Source organism: Rhodnius prolixus, unplaced genomic scaffold (genome assembly GCF_049639745.1).
Source record: "Rhodnius prolixus isolate KJV_2025 unplaced genomic scaffold, Rpr scaffold_2, whole genome shotgun sequence".
In the NCBI taxonomy this organism is placed as follows: Eukaryota; Metazoa; Arthropoda; class Insecta; order Hemiptera; family Reduviidae; genus Rhodnius; species Rhodnius prolixus.
In genome coordinates this window covers 42,423,725-42,438,762 of record NW_027411592.1, presented here as the reverse complement: position 1 = coordinate 42,438,762, position 15,038 = coordinate 42,423,725, and the positions used below count along the sequence as shown (strand labels likewise).

At 34.3% G+C, this 15,038-nt stretch overlaps 1 protein-coding gene across 1 annotated transcript in view; it reads right to left on the bottom strand.

The window, feature by feature from the left end:
* LOC141449700 (uncharacterized) overlaps window positions 1-15,038 on the bottom strand; it is a 377,448-nt gene that overhangs the window by 263,046 nt on the left and 99,364 nt on the right. The gene's annotated exons all lie outside the window — the stretch shown is intronic.

The following is a 15,038-nucleotide window of genomic DNA, read 5'->3' as shown; positions in this document are numbered from 1 at the left end:
GTTAACATACACAATGTTAAACAAATTGCAATTGTTAATAAATATATGACCTGAAGATGAACTAGTCTCTAGTGCGAAATCATGACAATGAAACCAATAAAAAGAAAAATATGACTGAACTTGGCAATAATTTTTGTCCCGGATTAATGTCGACAAAGACAATGATAAAATACAATAAAATAATCAATAGCGATCTCAAACATGTAGTTCCACTTAGCCGTCTCTTAAACAATGCGGAAATCCAGATGTGAATCAGTTCACAGTTAATCGCAATGATTCAGAAAAAAACGCGATAGATTTCCTTTAATTTTGCACAATTATTCATATAAACACAAATATAAGTCTTACTGATGGATCTGAGTTTATGGAATTCTTGAAAATGAGTTGGACTCGTTTTTATTTTATTCAGTATTTCTCAAACTTTTTGCTTTCTTAAACTGGGCCAGCAAAGTATTATGAGCAAATCAAATTTCGATTTCACCGGAAATCTATTTTGAGGTCTTCTGATTCCGAAACCGGTTAAATTTTCAATTTTGTAAGTGATTTCACTAGCATTGTAAGAATCAAAATGTCTACAATTTTATACGACTCCTCAATTGTCAGTGCCCTTGGTTGTATCTTTAAGCTGATTTAATACATTTAAATTTTCTTTACAATAATTATAGGATTAAAAATAAGCATAAAATAATTATTGCGATTCATTTCAAATAATGTTAATTCAGTGAAAGTCATTAATTATTAGAGAATCTATTATAAAAGAGTCTAAAATTATCAGCTCGGACACATTAATGGCAACGGATGTCATGAAAGGCAACTGCACTCTCTCACGCTATTTGGGCAATTTATTTTGCACGTTACTCACCGCATGAGTCACGCTTTAATCTTCAAAGCTCCCAAATCTAAAGAGTCTTTCTTCCAAGGGCCAGTTGTGCCCTACAGAGTTCTTACTATCTTTTATTCGAAATGATCAAGGCTAAAACTCTAATACGATTTCTGTTCTTTAAGCGTTTAGCAATGTTCCATAGTAGGCAACATAGCTTAGATCGATTGGCTGTCGGAGTAGTTTTGATTGAAATGTCCTGTATAGTCCGTATGTTTAACACTCAAGTCGCCAAAACTGAATACAGAAAACTCCACTTTAATCGCAAATCTTGTAGTACAAAATATTTCTTTTTGACAAAAGAAGATAGCGAATAATCTACTGTATTTTGGAGAAGTTCTACTGGGATAACTTCTCTACTCGTTTGTCCCCAACAATTCTTTGGCTCCCTGCTATTCCAAATATGCTTAAAAATCAATATATTATTCCAATACGATCACACTTTCCTTCCAGAGGATATATCTAAAATTCAAGATGTACCGAACGATTCTCAAAATTGGCAAACTTATTACCAAAATGGTGGCACGCGATCAATTGCTATCACACGTAATTTTATTTTGTGAATAAAAGTCAATTTTTCTGAATAGAATTAATCATTGCATAAAACTTTGCAAGTAAAATAATTATATTTTAGTTTAAATGTGGAATGAATGCCTTCATAACTTCAATTGCAGGCTTGAATTATACGCCTTTTTTCGGCGGTAAAACTGTTCAAACAAAAAGTCCCTTGATGTGGTAAACAATATTTACGTATTCATACACGAGGACATAACTTCTACGCATAAAATACGAAGTCCGAGCATGCTTACAAACTTAGAGCATTTTAAGTACTGCAACCTTTCCTGTAGGTTATTTTAAAACAAAGTATAAGATTAGTCTATCGTGCATTGTTACTTTCACCTTTACTACGTACTAGTGTTTCCCCTGATCTGCCTCCTTCCCCCAAAAGTAATTTAATAGTAAATTCTGGAGAACAGATGGAGTAAGATTATTTCCAAGCCTATCTCTGCAAAGATTGGGATAAGAGAAACATCCTACTGTCTCCTTGTGAAACCAATGCCATCATGAACGTCAGACTCCATGAAGAGACTGAAGCTTATTACAGACGTTACTCCAAAGAAATCTCTGACTATATTAGGCGGCCACACCTAAATTACGAGTTAAGGAACTTGTAAGTGGAATACTTCCCTGTAAGAAGCAAAGTGGCCATAAAGAATAAAACATAGCAATAAGCAAAAGTTTCTAACCTAAATTAGAAAAGGTTGGATAAATTAGTACAATTATTCGAGAGGCATTAAATTGCGGACAGTAAAAATAAATACTACGAGAATTATGGCGATCAAACATGCACTGTTAGTCTATTTTTAACAAATTAAACGATATAAATAGCGGTGAAAGAATTAAAAAGAAAACAAGTTATTAACGGTTAAGGTCAAATCTGGGTTATGTATTATACATTTATAACGTTTGTTTTTGGTTTTTACTTTATTTTATTTGTTAAATTGTTGTATTAAGTCGGTATTTTTAAATTGTGAATGAAAACCAAGGTCTAATTTTTTATCTAATTTTATTAAAACTGCCCGGTAAGACAAGAGTTGATCGTCAAAAATATTTCAATGCAATAAGCGGAAGGGCACAGATAGACTATAAATAGTGCAAAATCTAACTTAACTTTCTTTGGCAAATATAAAGTTTATCAAATCTCAGCAGCTTGTCTACGGAATGGCGAGAAATTTATAAAACAATTAGAAATTATAAATATAAATTCAAGTTCTAAGCGATTAATTTATTATTAGAGAATAACTTATGCTAAAAAAACGCAGCTAGACCGGATTTACTGGAACCGTTTAAATGAAAGCTGCTCAACAGCGAACTGTAATTAAAAAATATAGAAAAAAAAAATACAGAACTGACGTCTAAACGAGAACTAACCTAAAAAGGAAAAGTTTCACTTTCATTTACTTCTCGCTGGAGGAAGTATTGAAATCGTGCAAATCTTTTACAGTAAACTCTCGCCGGAAATAGATGTCTTGGGTACTTTTTGAAAAAATGTTAATTACAAATTATTATAGCAAACCACAATAACTCAAAATACTCACAATATTTTAAGGTTTATATATGATTCGGCGCTTTTTCATCTGAAAGAAATTTAGGAACAAATCTGGGAGATGGAATGTTGATTTCTCAACTGCAACTGCAGTTATTTTATATGAATTAGCAAAACTGAATATTATGAAGAATGCTATCTATCCAAAAGTAACTAGTTCATTGCATTATTAAACTCAAACAATTCACATAATAACGGCAAGCAATCAGAAAGATTACAGCAGCCCTACATAATGATAGCTTGGTGGTGTAAGATTAAAAGTTGATTACTAAACTGTTAATCTGTCCTGTGTAGCAAGCAAATAGTGTCCAACTCTTTACATTTGACTAATGAAAGGGCTGTCCCTGACCCTTGGTAAACGCAATTCCCTTGATTTAAATTACAGCGTACGCCCTGAGGGGGTGAACTGCCACGTGCCTTTTTGCTTGGAGACTTTAAAGGGGTTAGGGTAATTACAAGTCCTCGTTATGTCTCTATAGAAAGGTATCAAAGTATGTGTCCCTGTTCGTGTTTCAAGTATGGGGTTCCAATCTAACACAAATATCCTGTTTGTACACTCACACGAATTTGTTCGATTCTCGTGATTATATTTTTTTTTCTTCAAAATCAGAATGTAAAAAATTAATTTAAACTCAGCATACACGACAATGAAACGATAGAGGGGAAGCCTTTTACCATTCCTCCTAAGTTCTCCCCTAAAACGAATTCCCCCCAAATCACTTGCAAAGAGATGAAATATTGGAGAAAGTGGAGAAAGAAAGGAATTTGAATAACCAGTGATAACAGAGACGCAAAAGAAAGGAACCGTAGAGAAAATGAAGGGGGAGTAATTGCATGGTTGAAGTGGAGTGGCAAACGGGAAAGAGCAAAGGGAGAAGAATTCAACGTGATGAGGAAGCAATTTAAAAATCAAATTAAATTCTGGTATAAAATTGACGAAAGAATGATGAAGATGAAGTTTGCATGTTACGGAAGACGAGTTAACCAACAATGACGCCAAAGCAAAGAAGGAAACGCAATCAGTCGCAACTGAGACTTGTGTTAAGAGTAGAAAGGAAGATATTCTGATGCTGGGTGATTTGAATGCGAGGATTGGTAGTGAAAAGAATAATACAATGATTAGATAGCATGGCTAAGAGGTAAAAAACTAAATTAGTATATTATTAGAAATGAATCGTCAAACAAAATCTTGAATCCTTTTACAAACACTGAGTTACAGCAAATTTACATGGACCCAGTCTGCAAGTAAATCGAAATCCATAATCAGCAACAGTATCCCTAGATCACAGATGTTTTGAGGGTTAACGCAACAATGAATTGTGGATATAACAATTACCTTCTTATAACCCACAGTCCGATGAGTTACAAAGAAGTTCTAGATCTACGTAAATGTAATGTAAATAAAAAATTAAGTGAAAAATGTACAAGAAAATTTAAAAAATTCGGGAAAAACCTATCTAGAATAAAGACTCCGCAAAAAGTATCTTCTCTCTACAGTCCTCAGAATATGTATTGCTATCAAAAGATGGACTATAAACATTTCTCGAAAACACTAAGTATCTCTGACAAAGGTCATAGAAATTAGAAAAATAAAAGATAATGAAAACGAACTTACCAGCTACTCAACTTATTGCTAACCCAATAAGTAATCCATCATGTCTCCAATTGGGAAAGAACCCTATACACTTGGACTGGTTGATGAAACAATACTTTGTTCCGGTTAGAAACCGACCTCGTGGTTATAATTGACCAACAGCTGCTGCCGTAATCGATCAATAATATCTTATAAACCCTTTTTGTTACAACCCTTTCGTGAACTATAACAAAAACTTACTTTTACCTCACCCAAAGCTGATATTCTACACGATTTATTAGAAGTTACTTATCAGGATCGAAGAATAAACCTTGAAAACGTGAATGAAATACAAAATTGAAACGCTGAGATTTTCAAGATGTGCGCTAGGATAACATTAAAACGAACTGTAATTACTTTAAATTAATTAGATCAAAAAATTGAAATAACTATATACTTCGATGATTCCCTATAATTTTTTGTCTAATAATAATAGACATCATAGTATACATAATTATTTCCTACAATTATTAAATCTCAAATATGAAATAAAATAAAACTACAACTTCATAGCGTTCTATTTCTTTTTTAAACTACAAGTTAGACATAAGGAAGCGTAGCCAAATTCGTTATATTTAGTTTTTAAAAAAATGTCTAATTATCTGTTTTATGAAACTAGAATGAATATTTAAATTATGCAGAATCTGTATTAAAAGGTTTGTAATCAAAACTAGTTGGCCGACCTTACATTAAATATATTATTCCTTCAAGAATTTATAATACAGGAGACGAAGTTTCAGTTGGCGAAATTAATTTAACTTTGTATAACTTTAAATGTATTTAGTTAAAAGTCTTTAAATATCTTTAGGCAAACTTTACTCTTTAACTGTCGCCTAAAGCGGGACACTAATATTAACTGTTCTTATACAATTTATCAGCTGATGAATAATAAGCTGTGATCTTAAATTAAATTTTGTAAGTAGAATTATAATGCTCGTATATCATCTTAAATGTTCCAGTCTATCTGAGTTTTGATATCTTGGATTTATTACTGTTAGATCTTACATTAAAAATGTCTCGACTGTAATGCTGTAACATTTTATCCTTTGAATACTATAACCAATACCCAGATCAGGCCCTCAATTTTGTTAATACTGTTGAAAAGCAACAATCGTTATAATTTCAATATTGTACAAATTCATAACAATTAGAGAGATTTTTTTTTTTTTTTTTTTTTTTTTGCGCATCAACAGCTGAGGTCATTAGCGCCCGGAGCTTTTTCCAGTGCACTGCCGGCCTCCGGACAGTGTTCTCTCGTTACAGACAACACTGTCCATCACCGGACAGTGAGCTGTAAGAAGCTCCTAGGAAGAGAAAATCTAAGGGTCAGCTGCTGGATTCGAACCCGGGACCTCCGCGTGGGAGTCCAGTATGCTAACCTCATAGCTAATCCCTTCCCTACATGAAATGAAAAATTATTTGATAAATTAGATATATTTATTTCGTACCTGTGTACAATTTTATTGAATATTTTATAAACTTTTCATTAGACTCACTTAATGCAGAATTTCATACCTTTAGCCTCTTTGCTACAGAAACACGCAGCTGCTAAACTAAATATGTAATTAACTGGACCATGCAGTGACCCGGCAGATGAACTTAAGAGGTCCTCGAAAGTCAATCATGACGTAATTGGGCTCGTCTAACAGCTAATAACTAGTTTAAACACAAAAGACAAAGATAAATATCTTAAAAGTAGACAGCCGGTACTTTGTTCACGTTTAGCTTTTCTGGCGTAAGGTTTATGTAACGATTATGTAAATAAGTAAGTTAAAATGCAAGCTTAAGATGCAACTCTAATATTCGCACGTAAATAGTTAATCCAAGATACTGACGTAACGTTCTTTTTTTGCTGTTATGGACGTATAATTTCACTTCATTCGAATGATAATGAATTATTATTGTAGAAAGGCACTGGAACTCTTAAGAGTTATTTTACGAAAGAGTAAAATATCTAACTAATTTAATAATTTTCCAAACTTTTTACTTCAACATGATTACCATTAATTCAAACTAGACTTGTTTACAACTAAACTGTATCTGAAATTGTAGGAAGTTATTAGAGTCCTTGACAATACCAATGTTAACTGGAATTAATGCAAGACGTGGGATCACCCCAATTGGCTGGCGACTGTGTAAATATGACGGCGAAGTTCACAACAATAGTTCACAGTCGAATGGGACAAGCAACTAAATAGAGAACATATTGCAAATTATGTATCGGACGTGAGAATGAGTCACTCTCAAGGTTACCCTGTCGAGTCCCCTTCAAGTTCAACAGTTTTTTTTTTTAGCACTCATATGCAAATACGAAACAAATAATATATAACGCTACATTTGTTTTATTAAGCTACGTCTCTATTTAAAGAAAAAGTAGTAAAACTTGTGCAAACCGTCTCACGATTTTTCCTTTTCTCAGTTTAATTTAAATTTACTTGAACCAAGGACTGTTTACCGTAATAAAGAAACCTATGATTTCCTGAAATATTTAACTTTAGTTTCATACTTAGAAAAATAAGTCTTCATAAATTAATTTCTTAATTTTTTTACCCAAAAGTTGTAATTAAACTCACTACTATCAATATAATGGTTTTATAGTATAAAGGCAGATTCTGTGATCTCGGCTGTCTAAGGAGCCAGTTTCATTTAAACCAAGAATTTAAGTCGACACATTTTTTAAATTAAGGTTGCAAAAAAGAAGAAGTAGAATTTCGTAAATCAACAGCTACAAACAATCTAAATTGGATGCGGACAATTGTAAGAAAATGTAAACGGAGCCTCCTGTAAGTTAACAACCGTTCTGTTTAACATGTAGAACATGTAGAGAATTTGTTAAGACTCAAAAAGTTCCAATTTTACATTTATTTACAACTATTGGACTCAGTAGACGACTGTAGACCATTGGCTACTAAAAAAATAATTAGTTTTTTCCGTTTGCTACGTTTCTTGAAAACGGCTTCTCTGATTTTCCACAAAGTTGGCCAACTAATTGCATAAGTGTAGATCTACATTTGGATATGTGTCCAGGTATTTCACCTGAGTTGAATACTAAATGTTGAAATGTCTAACCAAAAGCGGAATGATCACACTTTAAGGAAGTTGTTTTTTTCCTTATTTTATGTAATTTTTTTAGGCAGTTGTGTAAAAGATTAAGTTGAACGTGAATAAAAAGCTTGCTAGAAATATAAAGCTATATTTGGATTGAAACTTTTTGTCAGAGTTCGGAGACTGTTCAACAGTCATATTTTATTACAGGGAACATAAATTGAAGTTGAACTGTCTTTTTATAAAAGAATCCTAACTTTCAAAAATGTTGTTTTACTCTCTTGCATGGTAGACGATACGGACAACTACGAAGACTGCTTGGGCGGAGATCAGCCATGAACGTACAGAACAAACTGACTCTAATACAAGACACTACTAAGACCCATCTGGACCTACGGAGCTGAGCTGTGGGGCTCTGCGAAACCTTCCAACATCCAATGAATCCAATCCTTTCAATCTAAAGTCCTTCGGCAAATCGTCAACACTCCTTATTATGTATCCAATTTAACCCTCCGTACAGACTTCAATATCCCTTTTGTCAATGATCTAATCCATTCTCGCTTCCTTAATTTCCATAATAGCCTAACCATACATCCTAATCCCACCGCACAAGCCTTATCCACAACAACCCATCCTGACAGTTCTCCACGACGCCTGAAACGACGTTGGCCCCGTGAACTTTTACCTATTTCCTAAACTTCCTTCCAACCTCTAGAGAGTTCCAGCATTGGCTGACCCCTCTCAGCATGCCTTCCCGATTGTGGAGCTGGATCCACTAGGATTCAGCCTACAATTTGTGCGTAACTCAATTAAGGGCACATTTACTTAATGTATATGTATATGTACAGGTTGTAAATAAATAAATTGGTAACTCTAGTTGGTAACAAGTATTACATACAATACATAAGTAAAATGACTAGAAAGAATTGAATGAGGACCATTCGGAGGAAGCCGTTTTCTTTCATGTAACCAGGAAATCGCGTGGCCAACGACGCATCAGCCTTTGGGGAGGATTCAAGGGGTAGTTTGGGACAGGTTACATATGAGAGGGCTTAACTTTTGAGAAAATTTGGAATTTGAATAAATGCAAAAGGGATTTTTCCGTCAGTGTGGATTGGGCGATAGCATTTTCGATTGAGTCAACTTGTATCGTTTTTCGGGTAGAAAAATTTAATTATACAAATTCCGTCAAGAGAAAATCGTGTAACAAATATTACACCACATATTTTGTTATTAAATATAATTTGCCATAATTTTAAATAAAAATCTACTACAAGTAATAAATTTATTTAAGAGAGCTAAAGTAGGTGAAAGCAATTTACAGAATAAAGAACTGTTACATTCTTTTAAATGGCCAAATGAATGAAATATTTCTACTTTGTAAGTCAGGCGACAATAGTACAGCGTAAAACCCATTGCATTCAATTTGAATAATGTACTCTAGCTGTCTGACAGAAGCTTTTGATTGATAATCTACAGCTTAACTCTTAACAGTGAACTGTAATTTGTAAATTAAAGTCACGCTAAGTTTTTACAGTTGAAAATGTAAAGTTAATAATTTACTTTCCTTAAAAAAAAAACCATCTCAATGAGAAAGATTTTAAGATGATTAGTAATCACGCAATACACACGCGTTTTCTAAAGAAAGTTGGTTACACAAAATGGAATCAAAAAAATTCTGTCTTCCACACCTTCACCTAGGTGTTGCTCTTAAATTGATTGTCCTACATCAATTTTACAAATAAAAGTTGAAGTTGTAGATTAGGATGAGTACTATAGGCGCTAATGACTGAGGCAGTCGATGCGCCGAAAAAAAAAAGAAGTAGAATAAGTTTACAAATATTAAAGAAGGGGAGGGATTAGCTATGTGGTTAGCGTACTCGATTCCCACGCGGAGGTCCCGGGTTCGAATCCATCTGCTAACCCTTAGATTTTCTCTTCCTAGGAGCTTCTTACAGCTCACTGTCCGGTGATGGACAGTGTTGTCTGTAACGAGAGAACACTGTCCGGAGGCCGGCAGTGCACTGAAAAAAGCTCCGGGCGCTAATAACCTCAGCTGTTGATGCGCCAAAAAAAAAAAATAAAAATAAAAATAAAGAAAATCTTTTGAGAGGATTTAGAGAAAAATTAAACAAAAAATGAAAATTCTATTCATTAACATGATATTTCCTTCCACTCTGAAATTTTCCTGTCAGGAAGTTTCAGCTTTCTGCGATTTTGGTTTTGAAATACACACACACATACACCGAGGGCATTTTTTTAAAACCAATCAGCAGTTTTTGTATATTTCACAGTCTTGCCACTTGTACTTTAATAATAATCAAGTATGGAACTAAATTTCGAAATTCGAAGAAAAAAAATATTGAATTGCTAAGTATTTTGAGATTTTTCAAAAACAACTTGAAATATTTTTTTTTTAAGCTTGATGAATTAATTGTTTGTGAGTAGACCTACGAGTATAGCTTTTACTGATAGCCTTTCTTAACCAATTCCATAAAGGGCACCTCGGGGAAAGAGTATAAGTAGGATTCCTCTAACGTGCCATTGTTGTAAACCTTCTCTTGGTGTACTGTTAACTTGTTCCAACTCAATAGATTGTCCAATTTCAACAAAATGGCTCCTGGGCTTTTCTGTTAATTGCGAACGAACATTACGTACAGATAGATGTATAATTTTTTCTTTGGTCATTTTTCTGCAAAAATTCTTTTCCAGACAGTTCTTGGAATGGGCTTCCTTTTAAGGATAAATTTTAGCGAAATATACGGGTTTACTAACTGTGTAATGCACTTAAGAATGAAATAGGACTCAAATATTTGGGGTTTGAGGAAAACTTTTAGGTAGAACCTTTGAGGTTTTTTGAGTAGCTTCAAGAAGGCCGCCTGAGTGATTACCCCAGATTTTTAGCAATCTTACCAATTACAGCTCCTTACTTCTAAATAGGCAATGTCCTATATAATTCAATTGATACAGATTGTGTCTAATTTCGTTATGTAGTCAATGAAAGATACCAAATGTCCAAACGTAAAACAATCCCAGCGTTAGCCTTGAGCTTTAGCTATTACTATTGCCAGTTAAATCCAATTTCTTGAAGCTGTTTTTGTGATTGGATCAAAAGTAAATCGAGAGGATCGTTACTTTTAATTCTAAAAGGTTTTTGAATTTTGTTCCTTGAACGAATTTAAAAATTTCACTGGAAATCAATATGATCTTAAATTGTAACTCAATCAAAGTTAAATTGCGATCAAATTTGGGGGTTCAGTAGGGGAGTTCATCCAGAGTGGGTAGGAGAGAGCGCGGGAGAGAAAGTGAGTAATGTTCTTTAAAATGGAATGAAACTAAGAAGGAATCAGTTTTGGTTTGCCATTCGCAAAAAATCTTTGAAAACTCAATTTATAAAAAATGCCAGCTAAACAAAATAAGTATGTACTCGTAGTTTGAGGCTGTGAGTAATAATAGAATAAAGAAATAATTAGCAACTTAGAAGTTGCCACAAAAATAATAATAATTCGTAGATTTTATTAGAAATTAGAATATAATAAAACTAGGTTAAAATTTTAGTCAAAATTACTATTTACCAAAATTACTAATTAAAATTCTGCGGTAGATGATAATGGTTAAACAAAATGTAATTAATAAGAAAATAGTGTCCAGACTTATTTAGACAAAAGGTTTTAATTTCTTGATGTCAATGAAGACCGTAGTTATATTTCTGGAGCCAATTAGTGTTAATTTTCTTTTGAAGTTCGACGTTACGAACACAGTCCTCCTTTAGAATCTGTGAAAGAGTGTTGTGGAGGAATTGAAAGGTAAACCTTTATTGTTTGAACTAGAATTTTCCAATTTTATAAATCCGATTAGCCTCGACAATAGATATTTCTTTAGTCAAATCTCTAATTAATAATGACGCTTTAAATAAGAATAGTTATTATCAATATTATTTTGCAGTTTTAATTATAAAAGTTTTTTTTTTATATGCCAGCGTGGCCTAACTTTCCCAGTTAGCTGAATCAATATTTCTCTCTGAAGGAGGACAAGTGTCAAGATGGTCGACAAGTATGCCTTCGATTTCCTGTCTCGATAATAGTTCCGCTACTTATGTTTATGGGGTACAGGTGGACCTCTAAATAATCATGTCCTACGAGGAGATGGCAGCCGGCGGTCTTCTTCGACAAGTTAGTATTCGATCACCTGGGTCAACAAAACTTTTGCTAACCAAATACGTTTTTCTTTAGTTAGTTTTTTTTTTTTTTTGCAGACTGTCTCTGCTGTCGGTTTAGACATTTACAAGGGTAACGATTGATCACTCTACTTCTCTCTTCTCAAGCAGAAGAATCTCTTTAATTCTGAAATATACCGCACAGTTTCTTGTATCCGTTTTTAGAGGTAAAATTTTTTTTATTCTTATCGTAACCTCCATCTTTGTTCTTAATTATAATGAAGTACTCTGCTGGGCCGAAGAGCACCGTCTATGGCACTAGCGCTGCGTAAGTTTCAACTAAAATGGCGGTACAGTTCAAGGAATTCTTCTTTAAAGCCTCGTACGAGGGTCGTTTGAAAAGTCCGTGCAAAAATAAAAACTACTTAATTTTTTGGGGTAAACCTTTTTTATTTTTCAACATAGTCTCCTTTTAGGCTTATACACTTCGTCCAACGCTGCTCTAGTTTGTTGATCCCTTCCGAATAATAGGATTTGTCCAAGTCTGAAAAATAGCCATTCGTTTCTGCAATCACCTCCTCGTTTGAATAAAATCTTTTTCCCGCCAGCCATTTCTTCATATTGGGGAACAAATAGTAGTCCGAGGGAGCCAAGTCTGGAGAATAGGGGGGATGTGAAACGAGCTGGAACCCTATTTCCATTAATTTTGCGACCACAACTGCTGAGGTGTGAGCTGGTGGTTGTCGTGATGGAAAAGGACTTTTTTGTGGGTCAATCGTGGGCGTTTTTCTTGCAGCTCGGTTTTCAAACGGTCCAATAACGATGAATAATATGCACCTGTAATAGTTTTACCCTTTTCCAGATAGTCGATGAGGATTATTCCTTGCGAATCCCAAAAGACAGTCGCCATAATCTTTCCGGCCGAAGGAACGGTCTTCGCCTTTTTTGGCGCAGATTGCCCCTTGGTAACCCATTGTTTAGATTGTTCTTTTGTCTCAGGAGTGTAGTGATTTATCCATGTTTCATCCACAGTGACGAAACGACGCTTAAAGTCCTGCGGATTCTTCTGGAACAGCTGCAAACCGTCCTTGCAACACTTCACACGATTTCGTTTTTGGTCAAGCGTGAGCAATCGCGGCACCCATCTTGCGGATAGCTTTGTCATGTCCAAATGTTGATGCAAAATATTATGTACCCGTTCATTCGAGATGCCCACAGCACTAGCAATCTCTCGCACCTTCACTCTTCTGTCATCCATCACCATATCATGGATTTTATCAATGATTTCTGAAGTAGTAACCTCAACAGGGCGTCCAGAACGTTCAGCGTCACTTGTGCCCATATGGCCACTCCGAAAATTTTGAAACCACTTATAAACTGTTCTAATCAAAGGTGCAGAGTCACCATAATGTTTATCAAGCTTCTCTTTAGTCTCCTGAGGCGTTTTGCCTTTCATAAAGTAGTGTTTAATCAACACACGAAATTCTTTTTCGTCCATTTTTTGAAAATCACTCGACTTTCTCGATTCAAACGAATGCCAAACACAAAGAAATAGACCGATCTGGCTGAAACTTGGTGTGTGTTCTTCCAAGAGATGCTACTAACTAAACATAACCTCGATACGCGCCAGTGGTACTATCTCTCTGACATTGCACGGACTTTTCAAACGACCCTCGTATATCCAGAAGCGTTACTCCTGCAACTAGTTCTAAATAATTCGTAACTCACTGGTTTAAAACACAGTCTAACACCATTGCATCTCAGGCTAAACCTTCGGTTAAAACTTGGAACCATTTTTATTTTGAGCCAGAAATTGTTGGAGAACGAAGTTTAATATGGTTTAAGGTTTTTGTACTGTTGAGTAGAAAAGGTAAAGTGATATTTGGTGACATAATAATGACTCAGTATTAATGTACTGTTCTCAAAAGTATGACTAAGTTTTGTTGTAGTTTGTAGAATTTTTATTTTGCCCAGCTGGGTTTGCAAAACGTGCTCTTGGGCTAGCAGACAGTAACCGTAAATAAAACAAAAATAATGGAATAAAAAATAAAATAAAATAAAAAGTATAAAAAGAAAAAAACCTTAAGGCCCTAAGTCCAGAGCGAGCAAAGCAGTAGCACCAAACTGCTGTGCTGCCGTGTTGCAACACACTGGTGCAATGAGTTCGGTCTGCTAAAATACGAGTACTATGAAATTCTCTCAATGATGTTAGTTTAATATAAATTCCACCGATCTCATTATGGTTTGCTTTAATTTTAGCTAACATTGCGATCCCCGTGTCGTAATATTTGAACGTACTTCCTGGTCAATAAATTGCAATTATTTTTTATGTAGTAATTTAAAAATTAGTAATTACTTTCCAAACTGCAAATTTTTATTTTAAATTGATTATTGCAATGCTATGGAAAAAAATTACTTTTGAAAGTAGTATTAATTAAAAATTTAGGTCAAAACTTGTTCACTGCATTTTTAGCAATGTAAGGAAGAAATCCAAATTCTAACCATTCTAATAATTGAATTTATCGAATCTTATTTTTTTAAAAATAATTTTCAGACAAAAATATCTCTCACGCCTCTCAAAATGTCAAATGTCTCTCAAAATGCAAGAGGAACCGTAGCTTGATATTAATAAAACGTGTATCTTAAAAAAAGTAAGTCGATTTCCTTCCCCCACTTGATTTCAAATGTAGAACAAATGTTTAGATTTCAAATATGAGTCTTCTACAGAGTACCGCTATAAGGAGGTCGTTGTTTCCGCAGTGGTCCTGTAAAGATTGTTTGCTAACTGGAGAGAACGCTGACTTTAAATTATATTTACAAACGCCTTGTATTTGGAAATTTTGAAGAATTTACTGGAATCCAAAGATCAACTAATTCGCTGTTACGTAACACAAAGACTGTTTTTTTTTGTTGTCGCTTAAATTTTGATTTTTTTTTTTAATTTAAGGCGCGTCAACATCTGAGGTTATTGGCGTCCGGAGCTTTTTTTCAGCGCACTGCCGACCTTCGGGAAGTGTTCTCTCGTTACGGAAATACCATCCATCACCGGAAGAGAAGAAGCTACTAGGAAGAGGAAATCTTAGAAATAGCAACTGAATTTGAACTCGTGTTGTCCATATAGGGAGTTCGGTACGCTAACCACTTGTCTAATCCCTTTCTCCCCAAATCCTTTTTAAATAAGTCTTAACTGCATTACAGAAGACTCTATTAGGAATAT